At 38.0% G+C, this 24816-nt stretch overlaps 1 protein-coding gene across 11 annotated transcripts in view; it reads right to left on the reverse strand.

The window, feature by feature from the left end:
- Gtdc1 (glycosyltransferase-like domain containing 1) overlaps nt 1-24816 on the reverse strand; it is a 395485-nt gene that overhangs the window by 283237 nt on the left and 87432 nt on the right. For 10 of the 11 annotated variants that reach the window (NM_001024274.2, NM_001393689.1, XM_063284086.1 and 7 more), the window contains exon 2: nt 14381-14416. The gene's annotated coding sequence lies outside the window, so the exon portion shown is untranslated. Of the gene's footprint in view, nt 1-14380; nt 14417-24816 lie in introns of those variants that run through there. The other variant, XM_063284087.1, reaches the window with a different exon arrangement.

Below are 24816 nucleotides of genomic sequence, written 5' to 3' on the forward strand. Positions count from 1 at the left end.
ATAAAAATTATTTATAGTACAACTTCCAACGCCCCCATAGTCTAGCAGTATCAAGAACGTAAAAAGTCCAAAATTCGAAGTCTCTTCTAAGATTCGTCAAATCTCTTAACTGTAATCCCCAAAGCAAGACAGAAAACCAGCTGGGCAACCTCCAGACTCTGCATCTCCATGGCTGATGTCACGCGGTCTTCAGATCGCCACCTCCTTTTTCATCTGTGTTGACTGCAGCAAACTTCTTTCTCCTGGGCTGGTTCCACTCCCTGTTAGCAGCTCTCCTCAGCAGACAGCCCATGGTTCTGCCATCTTGAATATCATGGGGTCTCCAAAGCAACTTCAGTGTTACAGCTTCTTATTTCAAATGTCTGGAATCTACACATGATCTTCTAGGCTCCTCCAATGGAGGAGGCACTCTAAGCTCAGGTTGATTCACTCCACTGTCGCTGGCTGCTGTTCGGTGATTATCCCATGGTACTGGCATCTCCAATACAATGGGGTCCTCCACTACAACTACTCTTCACCAATAGTCTCTCATAGGCTCTCTTCATGGTACCAAGCCTCAACTCCTTTGCATGACCCCTTCAGTCCTGGGCGGTCAACTGTAACTGAGGCTGCACCTTCACCAATGCCCTTCCGTGGCCTCCCGGTGCCAAGCCTCAGCTGTTCTCCATGATGCCTTTATTCCTTCAAAACCTGTACCACCTGGGTGACTCATTACCAAGTGCAGCACAAGGTAAAACCTAGGCTATCTCAGGAACACATCTTCTTTGTGCTCTCAGAAAACAAACACATCCCAGATTTCACCTCAGTGATGCTGGTCTCATCTTAATCACCACTAATGTCTTAGCTCCAGCTCACCAGCATCAATTGTCCCAGTAGTGCCTTCTCTTCCTGACTCTAAAGCAAGAGCCAAATATGCAAAACTGCCCAGTTCTGCTGCCTGTTAGGGCTGGAACATGGTCCCTTTATTCTATTACATTAACACTTTCTGTTTTCCAACTCCTTCAAAGCCTAAACTTGGCTGCCCTGGAACTTGCTCTGTGAACTGACCTTGAACTCAGAGATCTGCAAGGCTCTTTCTTTTGATTGCTGGGATTAAAGGTGTGTACTACCACACCTGGACTTAACCTTTTCTTCACCTAGAACCTGCTCTGTTCTAGGCTGGCCTTGAACTCAGAGAACTGCTTGCCTTTGCCTCCTGGGATTATATTACTAAGCCTGAACCTAAATTTTACTGGGTGGGAATTTGCCCCAAGATCACTACTCCCTTAATTCAATTTAATATCCTTGAACACAGAATTCGGCTCCATTTCACTTCCTGGTGTCTCTTTAATACTCACATCATATATTTTATATTTTTCCTTTCTCAGTTTGCTATGCTCATTTAAAATGCTCTTCATAAGACTGAACAAGAAAACAATCTATGATACTTCTGAGGCATTTCTGAGATTTCCTTTGTCAGTGCAATTAATCTGAGTCTATTCACCTTAGCCTCAGGCAGACTCTTTAGACAAAGGCACAAAGTAATCACATTCTTCACCAAAACACCTCAAAAAGTCTCTGGGCCACATATTGAAATCGTCCCATGAAAGCTCTCGGGTCAGGACCACACAATTCAAGTCACTCTCAATAACAAAGTCTTCCATATTCCTATTAGGATAGCCCATTAAGCCTGACTTAAAGCATTCCACTACTTTCCAAATCCAAAGTCCCAAAATCCAAATTCTTCCAAACAAAAGCATAGTCAGGCCTATCACAGCAATACCCCAGTCCCTGGTACCAACTTCTGGGAGTTCTATAACTTGTACTGAAGGCAAACAGAAGAAGACTCACTTCCATGCACCTAGGATAAGGGCCTCAAAGCCTATGCCCTCAGTGACACACCTACTCCAACAAGTCTACACCTATTAGTGTCACTCCCTGGGCCAAGCATATACAAACCATTACTAATGAGAAAAGACATAGGTGATCATTTCATATTCAATAAGGGAACAATGTATCAAGAAGAAACTATTATTCTAATCATGTATGCCACAAGCATGAGTGTATATAATTTTATGATCCAGCTACACACTCCAGCAAACACAACCAAAGGACTCCATATTCTCTTAGTTGGTCACCAGAATTAGAAGGCAAGACCCTACTACTAAAGACATAAACAACATAGTTATAGGACATAAAAAAAAAAAACAAAAAAAAAAACAAAAAACAACCTGGATCTGACCTGAAAACTTCCTCTATGCTGTCTGGCTTTCACAGTGCCAGAGGGTTATATAAGCCACTGAGGTAGAAAAGCTATCAGAAGTATTATTTAGAAGCAACCCCAGCATGCTACAGTAGCAATCTTACAGACAAGATATGCCCACTGGAAAAATAATAGCACAAAAGTTATGGTGTTAAACCAACCTTTTTTTTTTTTTGACTCCATAAAAGACCTGCTCAACAAGAAAGAATTCAGGTTTATTATAGTAAACCTGGTCATAGGCCCTAGGGAGAGACCTTGTCTTGATAAATAGACATTTTGTCAAATGGCCTTCTGAAGATTTATGTGTAGAAACAGATTCATATTGCCTTCAATATTAGTTAGAGGAGCATTTTTCTGCAATATTCATACTGAGAATAAGTGACTATGGACTACTCATCACTAAATGGAGTGAGTAACTCCAGCAGACCTTACCCCAGGCTTGGAGAAAGGCAGGAAAAATGTTGTTTCCTTGGTTCCTTCTATCACTGAAAATTATGTAACTTAGTAGCAGGATGAATACCAAAAGGGAGTGCTGGAAAGCTTGGAGAGACATGCTTTAAATGGGTGCTGTGATTAAAATGATTAAATGGGTGCTGTGAGCTGCCTTCTCATAAACATCGCATGACTATTTCATTCATGACTACCTCTAGCTACAGTTACCAACACAAGAACTGTATGAAGCCAACAAGACCAACTGGCATTCTATCATGTAGCACTGATTGGTCTCAGTAGATTACAAAAATAAGTAAGTAAGTAAGTAAATAAATAAATAAATAGGGACAAAGAAAGGACATAAATAGGGAAGAAGGATGGATTAAGGATACCTGGGGGAGAGGAAGGAGGAGGTGAAAGAAAACATGACCAAGAAAAGTGTTTACATGTATGGAACAGTCAAAAATAAATTCTAAAATTCCATTAAAAATAATAATTAATTTTAGTTAGTAATTTCTTAGATTATAGAAGTTCACAAAATAAAAGTATTATTACATACTTAAGATGTTAAGTGATTAATAGCTATAATATTAAGTACTATATTTACTTATACATCTAGGCAGTTTTATTGGTGCTAACACCAACTTTCTCAATTCCAGCTTTTCTCCTATAAAACAGAATCGTCACATTAAAACAGCAATACTAGTACTCAAGAACAAAACAATAGGAAATACAATATAGTCCCCTTAGTTGGGTATGAACCATTTACCCAGTGAGTTCAAAGACGCAAGCAAGTCTACAAAGGAACTGAAGTAGCAGAACAAATATATCAGATAGCTTTACACAGCTCATTCAAACCTCGTTCAAATTCTTACTATGTCTACATTCCTCCAAAACAAAGGCTAGGAAACTAAAATAAGATGTTCAGCACTCTGATGGGAGTCACATGAAATGGCTTTGTGTGACCAAGGCAAATCTCTATGAGCAAGCATGTCTCTCCAAGCTTTCCAGCACTCCCTTTTGTTCTTCATCCTGCTACTAAGTTACATAATTTTCAGTGATAGAAGGAACCAGGGAAACAAAAGCAAAATTCACAACCAAGGCTTATGCAAAGAAAAGTGGTTACCAGAATTTCAATTATATCACTCACTTATGAACTAAAATCCTTGCGGTTTCCTATGATATAAGACAAATAACACTTACCAAAATATTTAAGTAGTTGGTAAGACTGTTTTCTACTGAAACCAGGGTCTTTTACCATCCAGAACACAACAATAAGAAGTAAAATTTAAGTCTGAATATCCAAAGCTCTTTCTGACTAGACTCAGCAATGATCTAGTCCTTTTTTTGGATATAATAAATAATTTTCTAAATTTATATGCACACACTTTTCAGTCATGTGACTACTTTAATAAATGTCAAATTCCTACATGGAGCCTGTATCGTCAATGTTCATTGTGGTTTTTTCCCTTGGAAACCAAAGGCAAGTGAATCTGAGTTGACTCCTAATCTACAGAGGGAGTGCTGGGACAGCTAGGGTTACAGAGAGAGATCCTGTGTCTGAGAAGGGCAAAAAAAGTCAACACCACACACACACACACACACACACAAACACACACACACACACACACACACACACACAAACACACACACACACACACACACACACACACACACACACACACAACACACTTGATTTTCTTTCTTTTCTTAATTGGAGCCTTCAATTCCAAACCTTATGAAAGATTTTTTTTTAATTTTTTATTATATATTTCTTCACTTACATTTCAAAAGTTATTCCCCTTCCTGGTTTTCTGTCCAGAGCCCCCATTCCCTCCCCTCCCCCTCCCCCATATGACTATTTCCCCTATACATCCCCCTTATTTTCCTCCCCCATATTCCCCTGCACTGGAGGTCCAACCTTGGCAAGACAAAGGGCTTTCCCAGTGGAAGGTGCCCCAACAAGCTCTACATATACAGTTGCAGCCCTGGGTCAGTCCATGTATAGTCTTTCTGTAGTGGTTTAGTCCCTGGAAGCTCTGGGTGGTTGGCATTGTTGTTTTGATGGGGTTGCAAGCTCCTTCAACTCTTTCAATACTTCCTCTAATTCCCCCCAAGGGGGTCCCATTCTCAGTTTGGTGATTTGCTGCTAGCATTGACCTCTGTATTGGACATATTCTGGATGTGTCTCTCAGAAAAGATCTATATGCAGTCCCTTTCTGCATGCATCTTTTAGCTTCATCAATCTTATCTAGTTTTGGTGTCTGTATATATATGGGCCACATGTGTGTCAGGCTCTGAATGGCCATTCCTTGAGTCACTGCTCTACACTTTGTTTCCATATCCCCTCCTATGGATATTTTTCCCCCTTTTAAGAAGGAGTGGGAACATCTGCATTTTGGTCATCCTTCTTCTTGAGCTTCCTGTGGTCTGTGGATTGTATCTTGGGTAATTTGAGCTTTTTGGCTAATATCCACTTATCAATGAGTGCATACCAAGAGTGTTTTTCTGTGATTGGGTAAACTCACTCAGGATGATATTTTCTAGTTCATTCCATTTCCTATAAATTTCATGATAAACAACTTCAGCAAATTGTCAGGGTACAAAATGAACTCAAACAAATCAGTAGCCTTCCTCTACTTAAAGGATAAACAGACTGAGAAAGAAATTAAGGAAATGACACCCACCCTTCACAATAGTCCCAAATAACATAAAATATCTTGATGTGACTTTAACCAAGCAAGTGAAAGATCTGTATGACAAGAATTCAAATCTCTAAAGAAAGAAAGTGAAGAAGATCACAAATGATGGAAAGATCTTCCAAGCTCATGGATTGGCAGGATTAATATAGTAAAGATGACCATTTTGCCAAAAGCAATCTACAGATTCAATGCAATCCCCATCAAAATTCCTACTCAATTATTTATAGAGATAGAAAGAGCAATTTGCAAATTCATTTGGAGTAACAAAAAACCCAGGATAGCTAAAACTATACTCAACAATAAAAGAACTTCTGGGGGAATCACCATCCCTGACCTCAAGCAGTATTACAGAGAAATAGTCATAAAAACTGTATGGTATTGGTACAGAGACAGGAAGGTAGACCAGTAGAATAGAAAAGAAGACCCAGAAATGAACTCACACACCTATAGCCAATTGATCTTTGACAAAAGGAGCCAAAACCATGCAATGGGAAAAAGATAGCGTTTTCAACACATGGTGCTGGTTCAACTGGAGGTCAGCATGTAGAAGAATCCAGATCGATCCATGCTTATCATCCTGTACAAAGCTTAAGTCCAAGTGGATCAGTGGATCAAGAACCTCCACATAAACCAGATGCACTCAAATTAATAGAAGAAAAAGTGGGGAAGAATCTTGAACACATGGGCACTGCAGAAAATTTCCTGAATAAAACACCAGTGCTCTAAGATCAAAATCAACAAATGGGACCTCATAAAGCTGCAAAGCTTTTGTAAAGCAAAAGAAACTGTCATTAGAACAAAACGGCAACCAACAGATTGGGAAAAGATCTTTTCCAATCCTACATCTCATAGAGGGCTAATATCCAAAATATACAAAGAACTCACGAAGTTAGACTCCAGAGAGCCAAATAACCCTATTAAAAATGGGGTACAGAGCTAAATGAAACATTCTCAGCTGAGGATTATCGAATGGCCAAAAAGCACCTAAAGAAATGTTCAACATCTTTAGTCATAAGGGAAATGAAAATCAAAACAACCCTGAGATTCTACCTCACACCAGTCAGAATGGCTAAGATCAAAAACTCAGGTGACAGCAGATGCTGGCGAGGATGTGGAGAAAGAGGAATATTCTTCCATTGTTGGTAGGATTGCAAACTGGTACAACCATTCTGGAAATCAGTCTGGAGGTTCCTCAGAAAACTGGACATTGTACTACCTGAGGATCCAGCTATACCTCTCCTGGGCATATACCCAAAAGATGCTCCAACATATAACAAAGACACATGCTCCACTATGTTCATAGCAGCCTTATTTATAATAGCCAGAAGCTAGAAAGAACCCAGATGCCCTTCAAAAGAGAAATGGATTCAAAAAATGTGGTACATCTACAAAATGGAGTGCTACTCAGCTATCAAAAACAATGACTTCATGAAATTCATGGACAAAAGCATTTTTAGACTAAGAAATAGGTCACTCAAACCTGTAACACACATAAATAATAGGTGACTATGGGAAAGACAAGGAAAGGAAGGAGAAGAAATCAAGCACTGCAAAGTATTAACTAGTTTTCAATTCCATGGACATTTTAGAAAGCAGGTTTAGAATAGTGTATACTAACATGTAGAGTATAACTTTAAAACAAAGAAGATTCACATATGTACATATTAAAATTTTTTCCAGCTTATACACTAACCAAACAAAAAACCCAACACGTATTTCGTATGCTACTTTCTAGTAAAGATATATCATTGAAATAATTCAGCTATGCCTTAAAGTGCCCTTTAATTAATAATCTTCATTTGTAAATATTCTCCAAAACACATAAACATATATTCCTCTTACACAAATTTTAAGTAAGTACATTTCTTGAAATAATTATTATGGTAGAGTGCTTAAAAGATTATTAATTTCAATTATCAACAACTCCATACATTAATTATACTTTCTCTGCCTTTTTTAATTCAAATGTATTTCAGTGTGTCCATCCAAAGGATAATTAGACATTCAAAAAAAAAAAAAAAAACCATTTGAGTTTCGCCTAGTTACCTTTCAGTGGTTGAGGGTAATGGTAGCGTGTAAATAAAATAAAATAAAATAAAATAAAATAAAATAATCACACTCTTCACAGGCTTTCTTTTCTTTGCACACCTCCCCCCCTCCCCCCCCCCCGCTCCCAATTAGGTAAAATTAACTTCAAAGTTCTGAAGCCAAAAAGCAGTGGGCAATATCCAGTGTTCTCTAACAGAAGCTTACTTTAGGGACAGAAAGGGGAGTCAGGGGAATGTGCTCACCCCAATTTATAAAGAATCAGCATATGGAATAAGTATGATCTTACTCTGTTCCTCTAAAATAAAATTATAGGAACATAGTAAGTTGCACAGAGAGGAAGTAAAAGAAGACTGATGTTTTAACTAGGGTTTTGGCTATATGGTGACGGCTAACGTTAACCTGCTCTACATTCTCACTGAGGTGAGGAACACAGGAGCATAAAATACCTGCTTCCTTAGCACTGCTCCAGGACAGGCTTCCTCTGTAAGACAGACTGACCCTACAACCTTTTCTTCCAAAGACGCCAAGAACAGAAAAAAAGACATAATCACAGAAAGATAATCTGAGTGTATCTTTTAAGACAGGTATTCAAAGACAGTCTATAAATATGCACATTTGAAAAGAATAATCAAAGGACAGCATGCACCTATGCTTGGAAGGTCATCTCGAATTCAATTTCACCAGCTATCTTTTCTTTAAAAAAATAATTCTACATTTCTTACATGATATAAAATTCCTCCTCTCAAATCTATTTTTCCTTCGTTATCTTTTGTTGGTGGTGGCTGCTGCTGCTGCTGCTGCTGCTGTTATACTAAAGATTGAGTTTACAAAATACTGAACAGACAGCATACAAAAGGCTTTTAGAACTATACCATATGGTCCAGGGAAAGGAACAATCTGGACAACCTCCCTTTCAATCTGCAAGTCTGTCCACCTCTATAGCATACTCTGTTGCTTTAAAACATTAAGCTGGACGTGCAAAAGTACAAGTGCTGTATCTTCAGCACTACCATACATGCACGCTGTGGAAACTGTGCCTATAAAACATAATAAGCATCTGCTTTCGTTTGTAGTTTGAGATCTAGGATGCAACACCCAACCCAGGCATACAAACCTAGACCACTATTCAAAAGAAACAATATTTCAGCAGGGTATGTGTGGATATTCAACTTGCCCTTTGGAAATGTAAAATTAAAAAAAAAAAGCCCACATTTTTACAGAGGCACATTGGCAAGAGCTGATGTAACAGATGACATACATATTCTTGGAAATCAAATAAAAGCTATAGGAAAATACCCATTGTTGCCTGGTGAAGGCCTAATCACATGGACACAGCTGGAACCAATGTAGATCATTCATTAATAAAAGTGTATTGTAGTCACCACTTTTTGATGCATTTAAACTGCTGTTATAGCCAATTCTGAGAATTTCTTGGTGTGGTGTTGGTAAGATTGTTTTAGTAGGAAATGTGAGAAGATTTAGGACAAGGATTTTTTTTTTAAAAAAGTTCTGATACTGAAAATATGAGAGTTGCTCAAAAATCAAAATGTCATCTTACCTGGCATACACTAGCAGCAGTTCAAAAACTGCAGTGTAACCTGAAAAGGGGGGACTCATATGGTACTACAGACCAAAAGTGAGCAGTGCGAGATGTCACACAAAAAATATGAAATATTTGTGAAAGTATATACAAAATTACGCACAGAAGAAATTCAAATATATCAAAAATAAGAAATAGAATATAAAAATATCCTCTTGAAAAGTATTTCCCACTGACCTACAATGCACCCTGTGTGCATAAAGAAAAAAATTCATGTTCTAGAAATTCATGTTTTAGAAATCATGATTTAGTGTTCTAGTTACTTAACAGCTAACAATTCATTCAACCATCTACTCAAAGGAGTTGTATGTAGAGTTATATTGCTTTTCAAATGAAACAAATCACTAAGTATAATCAAAAATTTCTTACGTGGCATATTAAAAAAAGAGTTAAAAACAGTTATCATATCATTTTTAGTTATCTTACAAATTTGCCATGTTTCCACAAATAGTAATTAAGTTACAATATAATTTATAAAAACCACATCATACCAAACGAAAATCATTCTTGTTACATTCTGTGAATTAAACAAAATATAAAATTTATTGTCTATAATGAAAACTTCATTATCACTGATCAAAAGTTGTTAGATATTATAATTCCTAAATATGCAATATTCTCCTATGTGTGTATTTCCTAAGTTAATAATAGCCTTAACACAAGAAATAATATAAGGTTTAGATAAAATTATCTTTAAAGTTAATAAATAATATTTTATATATAGACCTATCCAATATAACCAATTATAATATCTTCAAACCTTGGCACTAGGGATTAAAGACAAAACTATAATGAACTTAAACTAGAACAAAGTAAATAAAGTTTCAGTGGGGTCCTTTGGGTATTACCAGTATAAGAAGCTTAGAGTTAACCTAAATATCCAATCCATGAAACCTGACAGGCAACTCACCCAGATTCTTTTCAATACTTCCTGAAGGAAAAAAAGTAGTCTTCAGAGAATTCACTGAGAGAGAGATAATTGTACTAAGTTGTACATAAGCACTAAACATAAAAGCAATTTGAATATTTGTTTGCTTTGCTAAAGTAATGAGGCAATGTGTTCCTGAGCTTGTCTTGAAGGAGAAAAAAATAACAGGTGAGTTTATTTAATGCATAATTCTAATCTACCTGTTTACCCAAACTCTTGCAATGAATTTTAAATATGTCCTAATGAAACTAGATCTTAGAAAAAAATAACTGCTAGATATCACAATAATCTTAATGAATCCATTATAGATGTAATTTCCTGTACACACAGCATTTAAAAATACATATTAATAACTCTAGCACAAATCAGCATTTACCTTTTCAGTCACATATGTTATGCTATTATAAGAATACATTTTTTCTCTCAATATAAATAATATTTTAAATAAAAACTGATCAAAATAATATCAATCTCAGCTCCAAAAACATATTGTCATTATATTTATATTGATTTAAAACACTAATATTTAAAATATAACTTGAAAGCATATCACTTTTCACTAATACAGAAGAAAACTAATTTTTTGAGGAAATTCTACAAAATTTCACAAAATTCTTACTCAAAGTAAAAAGACTCTCCTCAAACCAACTCCATTTAAAAACTCATTAACACCATATTTTCAGACTTCTAACAGTAAGTCAACAACTGTAATTTAATGAGAATTGGGAAACGTTTTTAAAGCAGTTCTAGTTTGCCTTGTATTACTATTTGAAAGGAATTAAGTATACATCCTTTAATTTCATGGAATTTCATTTTTACATCTATGGACATATCAAACATTCTAAAAATGACAAATGAACTGATATTGAATTATAGATAAAAATCGAAAGCAGTGCGAGACTTTTGGTCTACATGAGTCATACTTATGGCCACTCCATGAAATGGAACATGCCTGGTACTGTTAAAAGGAGCAAGAACCTACAGCTAGATAGGTCACAGTCCTAGGGAGAACCTAATAAATTTTACTCTGCTAAATAGGCACAGTACTAAAATGACTATGAAAGCATCCCTCAGTCCTCACCGGAGATACTTCTTTTGCAGTAACTTCACCAATGTCAATTAACAAGAACCATCAGCTGGTCCGCACACAGAGAATAAGAGAGTAAGTGCACAGCCCTCTCCTACATGAGATAGACTCAGATATACTCTGTTCCCAAGGACCAGAGATCAAAACACAGAACAGAAAGATTTTAAGAGACAGAAGTGGTTAATAACATAAAGGAAGCAGTACTTTCCAGATAAAACAGGACAGTTACAGGAATGAACTCACACTGATTGTGCAGCATATACAAAACTTGCACAAGTATAGTCCAAACTCAACTGTAAACAAAACCTTCATAAATTCTAAAAAAGGCAAATTCAATATAGTTCCTCCAAGAAACAATGCCATTTACTCAATAAGGAAATTGTTCAGAGATGGACACTACTATTTCTCACACACACACACACACACACACACACACACACACACACACACGCACACACACACGCACACCACTTGTTACACAACGGTGAGCTGCAAGAAAAGAAACAATGGTGTAAGTAGGAGAGATCAAGACCACTTTCCTTACTCCAGTGCTCTTGTGAGGGTAAGCCCTCTGCATCACAAAAAAAAGAAAAAAACAAAAACCACAAAACAAAATGTGCTGGCTATAAGCCTGCATCAGTGCCAAGCTACTTGTTAATTCTTGCTAGACTCCCTCAAATGACAGTGTGGGACTGTCAAAGTAATATGGCACAGGGTAGTTGTTGATCTTTTGTTTGGGGGCTGGGGAGTTGTTTGGGTTTTTGTGGGTTTTTTTTTTTTTTGACCCATTAAAGTCAGGTTAACATTTTGCTTTTCTTTGATAGGCATTGAAAAGATTCCAGAAACAAGAGGTACACTGAAGGATGAATCTGCTGCCTAATGAAATTAAAGACAAGTACAATACTGTTGACAGTTTAGAGACATAAGAGAAAGTAATATATTTTTAGCTTAAACTTTATAAGGATTCTAAGACATTTAACTATCTGTTTAAAGAATAGAGACCAAGAAACACATTATTAGTAATCACATAATTATATGCAAAATCTTACATATGTAGACTGTAAGATACAGAAAACTGGTATTAACATTTTTAGGTCACTACATTTTTAGCTGCTAGTCTAACCTTGATCTCTCTAGAATTAAATAATCTGGGGGAAATGTTATATTAAAATCTGAATATTTAATGCGTTCACAAGGAAAGAGGTAAAAAAAATGATTTTTAAAATATGCTTCAAGAATTAAACCACAAATCATCGAGAAATCTGTCAGACACAAACAGGAAAGCCTTCTCCGCTATCCTATTCAAATCTGTACTAGCAGCAAAGCTAATACAAACGAGAAGGACAAGTGTGCACTGTTTCAACCTTCAACTAATATTACTATCTGAATTGGTGACTAAAACACCAATATGCCATTATCTCCTAGAATGTGACCTTTCTCTCTCTAACGTACACGATAAGTAGAGATGGAGGTCCATTTTCTACATACCAATTGAAAAGAAAGAATGAACTGTGACAAGCCCAGATCCCATGCTGGCACACTCTACACCAAGCTCAGCATCAACTAGAAGCAGTATGATTCTCCCTGCCAATCAGGGCAGGGAGAGTTGTATAACTAACACAGTGTTGATTATTAGTACCAAAGGTCTTATAGCTGCTTCCGCCTGCACATCTCCATTGGATCAGTTGTTAAACAAAGACCAGTAGCTGTCACAGAAATAGCAAGAACTAGAAGCAGTTACCTCAAATGTCACATATGGAGGCATGGAACATTTACCACCTGAGCCTATGTAATTTCCAACAAAATGATCCCCTACCCAGTTTTGTTCATGACCACAAAATCTGACAGTAACCACTGATACGTTGTATGGAAAGGTGGTGAGGGAATAAAAACATGGAGGAGAAACCAAGAGAGAACATGGCCAAACTTCAAACAACTCAGATTAGTGCACAGACATGATACCATAGGATGACAGCTAAGTTAAAGAAAGAGTTCCAGTACAATGGTTTACTCTGGGCGACATGGGTACATCTGTCATGTTATTAAAGAATGCATTAATTTGCTCCTCAGCTTCTTTTATATTTTCCTTTCTTTCCATGAGCACATACTGCTGCTTTTTACTGTATGGGACACTGACAACTGAAGGCCAGGCATTCATGTACTGCCAACATGGTTCAAATAATGATATCTGACTGGCTTTAGTTCAACTAGGAATATGTCAAAACTAAAAGGCTAAAAGAATAAAAGGTATAGAAGAAACCAGGAAATAAGCCGGGTTTTGTCTGTTCATTCATGGTACAGATGAAACTGGGGAGGAGGTAGGGCGAGAATCCTACAAAAGGCAGCCAAGCTAACTCAATTAGAAAGAAAACTGTAAGAAGTTAAATGTGTATAACTTGGCTGACCATCAATAAATAATATGAGAGCTGTCCACAACTCTCCAAAGTGTGTGTGTGTGTGTGTGTGTGTGTGTGTGTGTGTGTGTATGAGGAATTTTAATTTACTACAGAAGTTTGAATGTATTAAATAATAATGAGACAAAATTAAAATTAAAAGAAAATGACCTCAAGAAACAGAGAAATGTTCAGGCGTGGTAGAATACTCCTTTAACCCCCACACTCAGGAGGCAGAGGCAGATAGGTGTCTATGAGTTCAAGGCCAGCCTGGCCCACATAGCAAGTTTCGGGACAAGCAGGGTTTCAAAAAGAAGCCCTGGTAGGGACTGGGGTTGGGGAGGAAGGGAGGAAAAGGGTAGAAAGGTGAAGGAGGTGGAGAGGGGAGAAAGAAGCTAAGAGAACAGAAATATTGATCATCCTACTAGTCACACTACAGTAAACAGCAGATGACAGGGAATGCTACACACTGCCAAACATGGAATAGGTGAGATCTGTTTAAATGAGAAACGGAACAAACATCTGTTAGCCCCAAAGTGGGCACCAAGGTCACACAAAGAAAGAATTCCACCGAACTGCAGCTGGGGGAACGAGTAAGTCTAATTGGGGATATTTACTGGAGCATAAGTAAAGGGTTCCTTACAGAAATGTGGAGAATCTTCAAGCAGATACTTGGGTAACTCGAGAAAAGTCTGCCACCACCACCAACTGCAACCAGTAAGAGAGAAAGGGCCTCATGTGCCACCGAGAGAAGCGCTCATGAGACGGCCTGTCTCGGAGCACCACTCAGAGTGTTGCCTCCCTCCACTCTCCTTCCTCCTTCCAAGAGAAGGATCACACGGAGGTCTCCTGTGCGGCATCACAGCTGCTCGGATTTCAGGACAGCCATGGCCATGCTGTTTGCTTCCGGGAAGTCAGTATCCTGCAACATAGTCTCATTTGCTCACCTTATGATCCGGATGTACTGATATCCGATCTGGTACCTGCAAGAAGACAAAAGGCACAGTTAAACTGCTGTCTTCAAATTAAACCCAACATGAATTCTCAATGCTGACACGGACAAGAATGCAAGCACATAAAATCAATCCAATTCTTAGACATTACGTTAGCAAATGCTCACTGCGTGTTAGTTACTTTTAACTCTTAGGAACTTACTTGTTCAGTCTTCTTAAGGATTTTCTAATTCAACTATAAACATAAAAATTTAGATTGACTCATTAGTTTGACTGAAGTTTATGTACTCCTAAATATATGTTATTTGTTGGTTTATATAAGTAGATGTCTTTTTAGAAAGTCAGGTTTATGAGATTTATAACAGTTTTATAATTTAGAAAAATAAAACTAACACAGCAACCAAAGTGTCAAACTTCTGCTGAGAACTGCCATAGGAAAGTTGGAAGGTAAATGGATAGTTAGTTCAAGTTTGGGATTTCCAACCAATGAAAACACAGGGGTGCACAGAGACTGGCTGATAGAAGGTGGATACCTTAACACTACTCTTTGACAGATGTAAAACATCACTGCAATAAGATGACTCTTTGTTCCCTATAAGCTATATACAGTTTTAAGGAGAACTAAAATTTTGCCATATACCCGAGTGGGCACCATGACTGTTTCTGTTATGAGTACATTTCAGTCAGACCCTTAGGTTTTCTGATAGTGACAGGGGCAGAATAACATAGTAACTCACCAAGAAAGACCATATGACAAATGTGCATATGACAAACAAGGAAAGACAGTCAAAGCAACAGGAAACATACTTATATACCACAAAATTATAGGAGTAGCTGAACTCATCTCTTAAAAAAATAATCGTAAATAGCAATCAAATTCAGAATAACCTGAATTAAAAAAAAAGAAAGAAAGAAGGCTGCAGAATCCTCAAAGCATCTACTTGAACAGAACAACAAACAATGTATAGCCACGTGGACCTTTCTGAACTGGGACATGAGGAAAGGAGGGAGGGAAGGATGGAGGAGGGGAGAGAAGGAAGCCTTAAAAGACAGAATACAAATAGGAGGACAGCATACGCTTTCCAGCAAAGCTTATTTCAATGATCATGCAGTATATTCTCAAAAAAGCAAACAGGTTTTGACATTCACATACTGACTATGAATTGCACCTGGTACTTACACCTGGACAAGGCAAAACCCTAACTAAAAATAAAATAAAATAAAATAAAATAAAATAAAAATAAAATAAAAAATTAATTTAGGTGAGCAGAGGAAGAATAAAGAAAAGCAAAACTGTTATTAGAAAGATCATTTCAATTTGTGATGCATGATATGAAAGAAAAAAACAAAATGATGTCATCAAGACATGAGAGAATAGCCTATATTTTTATCTGGTGTACCTTAGAGATCCTCAACCCAATTCCCAGTCAGTCAGGACCTTAGAACATTGAAACCAAAAAGTAACTAGAGGGAAGTTGGTCAGAAATCTGCACTTCCAGAACAAAATAGGTATTCTAAAAGACAAAATACTATGATCTCTGGTTATGCTCTTCAAAATTCAAGTCATGATTTTGTGATACACACTCAACCTCTAGATGATAACAAGTAAGTGACAGCATTTCTGTATACATTAAAGAAGTAGGTGAAAGTACTATGCACTTTTAATAAAAATTATTATTCTATCCTGTGTCGGTAAAAATAAAAAAAGTGGCAGAGCCAGTTTCCAAGTATACCCTAGCAGTCGCTAGTTCCGGCTCTAACAGGCCATTTAAACTAGTGCTAACTCATGTCAAATTAGTATCTCTCCCAGCAAGTTTCTGCTTCTCACAAACTCTCTGGTTCCAGTCACCTGGTAAAATCAAGACTCAACAAACTATAACCCAATAATCAGATTTACATGTTAATTTCCCAATCTGCAAAACATCCACACGATAAACTTACAACCAACTGATAAGGATATAAACCTAGATAAGATATAATTTGCCCATCTAGACAACACAAAATCTTGCACACATCCATCCCTTAAGAATAGTCATAACAACCTGTAAAATGTGCAGAGAGGAATCTTAACATCAGCCACCATGTTCTCTCAGCTGCCTCCTCCTCGCTCTGCCTCTTCTTCTCTAAAACTTTATTCCTGTCCATCCTTCCTTCTTGTCCAATGACAGGCCTCATTTTATCCTGTACCTGCATTTACCTGTATAATGACATTAACCTACAGTACCAAAATTCTTTTTTTTTTTTTTTGGTTCTTTTTTTTCGGAGCTGGGGACCGAACCCAAGTATCAAAATTCTTATCAAACTCAGTTCAAATTTATAAAAATTGGTTTTGTTCCTACAGACAAAGTTGATCAATTCCAGTGGTCAAGGTAAGAAAAAGTACAGTAGCCTGTTCCCAGAGGGAATACATGCATGCCTTTGTGTGGTGTCCTCCTGGTCTGAGTAACCAACAAATGGAGTGGAAGTGACCATATCTGCCACTAAGGATACCGCAACTTCTTTTCTTTTATCCCCCCCTATCAAGTCACACCTATCATGTAAAGATAGTCCAGCATCCCCTGGAATGGTGCAAATGGCCTTTCAATCAACCCAAGGAAACAATTAACATCCATGTGAATGAATTATGTTCCAAGTCCTCCAGGCCAGTCATAGTAACTATCTCCACAGCTGACACACTGACTGCAACACTGGAGAGCCTAAAACTCTAGTGGTTTGAAAGGTAAAAACTACATTTCCAATATGCTAAGTAAACTCAAGCTCAACCAAATCCATATGTAATTTACAAAGCAGAAACGAGCAAATCAAAGTAGTAGACAACAATAAGATCAAATCTTATTATTAAGGTATTCTGCTCTAGTAACAGAACCATATTGAAATTTTCCATAGTATCACCTAGATTCAAAGTAGCAAATGGAAGGCTTAGGATTAAAATAGTATCACATGACTGTCTAGGCTTGTATTGTTCCCAGATCTGAAAAGTAAACAATGTAACATATAGCATGAGTATGCTTCCCTCATTAGAGTTTTCTGCAATGCAAATCAGTTTTTTCCTGATATTAACAACACATTTTAACATAGAAAAAAGTTGTCCCTGTTTTGTAACACCTTCACTTTTATATCACAGGTGACATCTTCTTTTCCACAATTAATTCCTCTCATTGCCATCTCTGAGAACTTGCTCCACCACTTTCTTTCCTTTATCTTCAAACTTTATCTACCCAGTTTCCTTTTCCTTCATCAGCAGCACTTTTTTCAAACCTACCAAACTTATCCATATCAAGGTTCATAAAATAATAACACATGCTCACTGAAAGATATATATGAATTCAATATAGTTCACATATATTCAATGCTCAAATTACTACACCTAATGTTACTAGCCATCACTTTACTAAAATAGCTACCATGAAGTTTGGCAAAAAGGCAACCACTTTGACTATTTTCATTTCTCACTCCAGTAGGCAATGGCTACTTCTATTCATCATGTCTCTGTGAAACTCCCTTCCACTGGTTTCCAGAACACAGCAAATGTACAGCTCTCTTCTAGCTGCTATTGTCTGCCTATTACAATGGCACACTTTCTAGGAACCACCTGGGGTTTTAGCATTCAGGTTATGCTTTCAATCTGCTCCTGATTTCAGAACTTCACTTCTACAACTGTATCCACTGATCACTCAAAATCCCAGAGTTTCCCAGTGCATTTTCATAATATGAATTTATTTCTATTTATTATATCTCTCTTTACCAATTGTTTTAAAATATCATAAAAATTCTCCCTAACTTAAAAGTACCTTATAGCTGTGTTACACAATACCACTAGTTACATGTGCCTACCAAGCACCTGAAATGTGGCTACTCTGGGCTCAGAAGTACACTAAGAGCAAAGTACACAATGGATGTCAAAGACAATGCAAAACATAAAAATGTAAGCAACTTTAATCATTTTATATTGATTACATGCTGAAGTAATATAGATATATTAGGTTAAATAAAATAGGAAGATTAATTAAACTCATTTCTTTTTTCTTTTTAATGTGGCTATTAAATATTTTTAATTATTTGGCTTATATTATAATTTTATAGAATGATACTACTCTACACATTAAAATGAAAAAAAAAAACAGTATTCCTAAACAATAAAACTAAGAGAGACAAATGATATTCTTCTATACCACAGTCTATTTCACCTTGAAAGTTTTATTATTTTATTTTGATAGCTTGTAGAATCACTATTGAATGGTGAACAAGAATAAAAGGAAAAACAATTTATTGAAAACTAGTTCATAAAATGCAAATAATAACATTTGGTCTCCTATGGGGCATTAGTTTCCCCTCATCCTCTCTAACAATGGCTGCTATGATAGAAAGTAGACAAATGCACGCAGTCACATGCACAGGAACAACGGAGCAAGGTAGGAAAGTCAGGCAACTTGACTACAAACCCCATCCCTGTCACTACTTCTTCTTAGCTGAACAAAGGAACTAGCCAGCTCTACTACTTTCCAAATTCTTAAACTAAGAAACCTAAACTAAGACTAAAAGAAAAAAAGGTCAGATTATAAATAAAGTTTCCACTAAGCATAAATACAAATATAAAAAGTACAAAAATGTTACATTTCAAAGCAAGACTATGAATAGAGAAGAGTCTTAGAAGACTCACACAGGTGGCTTCTTAGAACCCAGGTCCTCAAAGGAAACATCCTCAGAAACATGCATGCCCCCTGGGTCAAAAGAAGAAAATGGGCATTCATACTATGGAACCTTTTGGAGACCTACATGTGCTCTGTTTCATAGTTTCATGGGAACTACATGTGTGACTGCAGCACTTGGGAAGAAGCAGCAGAAAAGTCAGGACTTCAAAGTCATCAACAGTTAAATAGCAAACTTAAGGTCAGCCTGGGCTAAATGAGATCCTGTATCAAAAACAAAGAAACAAACAAAAATGTTGCATCGGGGCTAAGGAATAGGGAATCAGTCCTTGAATTAATTCCCTGTGTTTAAAAAAAAAAAAAGTGTGGAAATAATTCATATGTAAGTGACAACACTTGTGCCCTGTATTTCTGTATGCAGTTTGTCAAGGACAAGAAGGTGTGCTTTTAGAAGATGGAAATGTTGAGAAGATGAAGGGGATCAGCAGGAATAGGACAAGAACAAGGGACTGCAGTGGGCTGAATAGCACCAAAATAAACTTGTGTGTTACGGTTTTGATTACAGTGTGTCTTAGTCAGGGATTCTATTCCTGCACAAAACATCAGGACCAAGAAGCAAATTGGGGAGGAAAGGGTTTATTCAGCTTACAGATCCTCATTGCTGTTCATCACTAAAGGAAGTCAGGACTAGAACTCAAGCAGGTCAGGAAGCAGGAGCTGATGCAGAGGCCATGGAGAGTGCTGCTTACTGGCTTGCTTCCCCTGGATTGCTCAGCCTGCTTTCTTATAGAGTCCAGGACCACAAGCCCAGGGATGGCACCACCCACAATGGAACCTCCTACCCTTGCTCACTAATTGAGAAAATGTCTTATGCTTGATCTCATGGAAGCATTTCCTCAAGGGAGGCTCCTGTCTCTGTGATAACTCCAGCCAGTACACAGTGATTCCATGACCAAAAGCAACTTGGGGAGGAAAGAGTTTATAATTCACCTTATACTTCCAAGTAAATAGTCTATCATTGATAGAAGTCCGGGCAGGAACTTGGAGGCAAAAATTTAAGCAGAGGCCATGAAGGACTGTTGCTTACTGGTTTGCTCCTCAACGTTTTCTCCACCGAGTTTTTCAAAACACCCAGGACCACCAGCCCAGCAGTGTTACCACTCACCATGAGCTTAGCCCTCCACCAATCATCAATTAAGAAAATTTATCATTCTCTTGTCCAGAGACCAAGTTGGTGGGAGCATCTTATTCTTCAGGTTCCTTCTTCCCAAAAAACTCTGGCCTCTGTGTTTGTGTGTGTGTGTGTGTGTGTGTGTGTGTGTGTGTGTGTGTGTGTGGTGTGTGTGTGTGTGTGTCTGTGTGTGTGTGTGTGTGTGTGTGGGGTGCGTGTGTGTGTGTGGTGTGTGTGGTGTGTGTGTGTGTGTGTGTGGTGTGTGTGTGGTGTGTGTGTGTGTGGATGTGTGTGTGTTTGTATGTATATGTATACATGTGTATTTGTACATGTTATATATTGTTACATATTGTAATATACAATACACTATACATACATTATCTTTAGAAGTATACTCAAAAATTTGTAGTATGTATAGTGAGTCAGGAGAACAGAATATAAGAATGCAAGTCCTCGGAAGTCCCACACCCGCGGATCCCGGCCCGCAGCAGCTCTCTGCCCCCAGACCCTGTGAGAGAGAGAACCAACCGCCTGGTCAGGTGGGCACTCCTGAGGCTGCAGAGCGGAAGAGACCACCAACACTGCTCACCCCTGCCCACATCCCTGGCCCAAGAGGAAACTGTATAAGGCCTCTGGGCTCCCGTGGGGGAGGGCCCAGGAGCGGCAGGACACCTGTGCCTGAGACACCACCAGAACCAGAAGGAAACAGACCGGATAAACAGTTCTCTGCACCCAAATCCCTTGGGAGGGAGAGCTGAACCTTCAGAGAGGCAGACAAGCCTGGGAAACCAGAAGAGACTGCTCTCTGCACACACATCTCGGACTCCAGAGGAAAAAGCCAAAGACCATCTGGAACCCTGGTGCACTGAAGCTCCCGGAAACGGCGGCATAGGTCTTCCTGGTTGCTGCCTCTGCAGAGAGCCCGTGAGTAAGCGAACTTGAGCCTTGGGACCACAGGTAAGACCAACTTTTCTGCTGCAAGAAAGCTGCCTAGTGAACTCAAGACACAGGCCCACAGGAACAGCTGAAGACCTGTAGAGAGGAAAAACTACACGCCCGAAAGCAGAACACTCTGTCCCCATAACTGACTGAAAGAGAGGAAAACAGGTCTACAGCACTCCTGACACACAGGCTTATAGGACAGTCTAGCCACTGTCAGAAATAGCAGAACAAAGTAACACTAGAGATAATCTGATGGTGAGAGGCAGCGCAGGAACCCAAGCAACAGAAACCAAGACTACATGGCACCATCGGAGCCCAATTCTCCCATCAAAACAAACCTGGAATATCCAAACACACCAGAAAAGCAAGATCTAGTTCCAAAATCATTTTTGATCATGATGCTGGAGGACTTCAAGAAAGATGTGAAGAACTCCCTTAGAGAACAAGTAGAAGCCTACAGAGAGGAATCGCAAAAATGCCTGAAAGAATCTCAAAAATCCCTGAAAGAATTCCAGGAAAACATAAATAAACAAGTAGAAGCCCATAGAGAGGAGACACAAAAATCCCTGAAAGAATTCCAGGAAAACATAAATAAACAAGTAGAAGTCCATAGAGAGGAGACACAAAAATCCCTGAAAGAATTCCAGGAAAACACAATCAAACAGTTGAAGGAATTAAAAATGGAAATAGAAGCAATCAAGAAAGAATACATGGAAACAACCCTGGATATAGAAAACCAAAAGAAGAGACAAGGAGCTGTAGATACAAGCTTCACCAACAGAATACAAGAGATGGAAGAGAGAATCTCAGGAGCAGAAGATTCCATAGAAATCATTGACTCAACTGTCAAAGATAATGTAAAGCAGAAAAAGCTACTGGTCCAAAACATACAGGAAATCCAGGACTCAATGAGAAGATCAACCCTAAGGATAATAGGTATAGAAGAGAGTGAAGACTCCCAGCTCAAAGGACCAGTAAATACCTTCAACAAAATCATAGAAGAAAACTTCCCTAACCTAAAAAAAAGAGATACCCATAGACATACAAGAAGCCTACAGAACTCCAAATAGATTGGACCAGAAAAGAAACACCTCCCGTCACATAATTGTCAAAACACCGAACGCACAAAATAAAGAAAGAATATTAAAAGCAGTAAGGGAAAAAGGTCAAGTAACATATAAAGGGAGACCTATCAGAATCACACCAGACTTCTCGCCAGAAACTATGAAGGCCAGAAGATCCTGGACTGATGTTATACAGACCCTAAGAGAACACAAATGCCAGCCCAGGTTACTGTATCCAGCAAAACTCTCAATTAACATTGATGGAGAAACCAAGATATTCCATGACAAAACCAAATTTACACAATATCTTTCCACAAATCCAGCACTACAAAGGATAATAAATGGTAAAGCCCAACATAAGGAGGCAAGCTATACCCTAGAAGAAGCAAGAAACTAATCGTCTTGGCAACAAAACAAAGAGAAGAAAAGCACACAAACATAACCTCACATCCAAATATGAATATAACGGGAAGCAATAATCACTATTCCTTAATATCTCTCAACATCAATGGACTCAACTCCCCAATAAAAAGAAATAGATTAACATACTGGATACGCAACGAGGACCCTGCATTCTGCTGCCTACAGGAAACACACCTCAGAGACAAAGACAGACACTACCTCAGAGTGAAAGGCTGGAAAACAACTTTCCAAGCAAATGGTCAGAAGAAGCAAGCTAGAGTAGCCAATCTAATATCAAATAAAATCAATTTCCAACTAAAAGTCATCAAAAAAGATAAGGAAGGACACTTCATATTCATCAAAGGAAAAATCCACCAAGATGAACTCTCAATCCTAAATATCTATGCCCCAAATACAAGGGCACCTACATACGTAAAAGAAACCTTACTAAAGCTCAAAGTACACATTGCACCTCACACAATAATAGTGGGAGATTTCAACACACCACTCTCATCAATGGACAGATCATGGAAACAGAAATTAAACAGTGATGTCGACAGACTAAGAGAAGTCATGGGCCAAATGGACTTAACGGATATTTATAGAACATTCTATCCTAAAGCAAAAGGATATACCTTCTTCTCAGCTCCTCATGGTACTTTCTCCAAAATTGACCATATAATTGGTCAAAAAACGGGCCTCAACAGGTACAGAAAGATAGAAATAATCCCATGCGTGCTATCGGACCACCACGGCCTAAAACTGGTCTTCAATAACAATAAGGGAAGAATGCCCACATATACGTGGAAATTGAACAATGCTCTACTCAATGATAACCTGGTCAAGGAAGAAATAAAGAAAGAAATTAAAAACTTTTTAGAATTTAATGAAAATGAAGATACAACATACCCAAACTTACGGGACACAATGAAAGCTGTGCTAAGAGGAAAACTCATAGCACTGAGTGCCTGCAGAAAGAAACAGGAAAGAGCATATGTCAGCAGCTTGACAGCACATCTAAAAGCTCTAGAACAAAAAGAAGCAAATACACCCAGGAGGAGTAGAAGGCAGGAAATAATCAAACTCAGAGCTGAAATCAACCAAGTAGAAACAAAAAGGACCATAGAAAGAATCAACAGAACCAAAAGTTGGTTCTTTGAGAAAATCAACAAGATAGATAAACCCTTAGCCAGACTAACGAGAGGACACAGAGAGTGTGTCCAAATTAACAAAATCAGAAATGAAAAGGGAGACATAACTACAGATTCAGAGGAAATTAAAAAAATCATCAGATCTTACTATAAAAACCTATATTCAACAAAACGTGAAAATCTGCAGGAAATGGACAATTTCCTAGACAGATACCAGGTATCGAAGTTAAATCAGGAACAGATAAACCAGTTAAACAACCCCATAACTCCTAAGGAAATAGAAGCAGTCATTAAAGGTCTCCCAACCAAAAAGAGCCCAGGTCCAGACGGGTTTAGTGCAGAATTCTATCAAACCTTCATAGAAGACCTCATACCAATATTATCCAAACTATTCCACAAAATTGAAACAGATGGAGCACTACCGAATTCCTTCTACGAAGCCACAATTACTCTTATACCTAAACCACACAAAGACACAACAAAGAAAGAGAACTTCAGACCAATTTCCCTTAGGAATATCGACGCAAAAATACTCAATAAAATTCTGGCAAACCGAATTCAAGAGCACATCAAAACAATCATCCACCATGATCAAGTAGGCTTCATCCCAGGCATGCAGGGATGGTTTAATATACGGAAAACCATCAACGTGATCCATTATATAAACAAACTGAAAGAACAGAACCACATGATCATTTCATTAGATGCTGAGAAAGCATTTGACAAAATTCAACACCCCTTCATGATAAAAGTCCTGGAAAGAATAGGAATTCAAGGCCCATACCTAAACATAGTAAAAGCCATATACAGCAAACCAGTTGCTAACATTAAACTAAATGGAGAGAAACTTGAAGCAATCCCACTAAAATCAGGGACTAGACAAGGCTGCCCACTCTCTCCCTACTTATTCAATATAGTTCTTGAAGTTCTAGCCAGAGCAATCAGACAACAAAAGGAGATCAAGGGGATACAGATCGGAAAAGAAGAGGTCAAAATATCACTATTTGCAGATGACATGATAGTATATTTAAGTGATCCCAAAAGTTCCACC

The sequence above is a fragment of the Rattus norvegicus genome, chromosome 3 (genome assembly GCF_036323735.1).
Source record: "Rattus norvegicus strain BN/NHsdMcwi chromosome 3, GRCr8, whole genome shotgun sequence".
Lineage (NCBI taxonomy): Eukaryota > Metazoa > Chordata > Mammalia > Rodentia > Muridae > Rattus > Rattus norvegicus.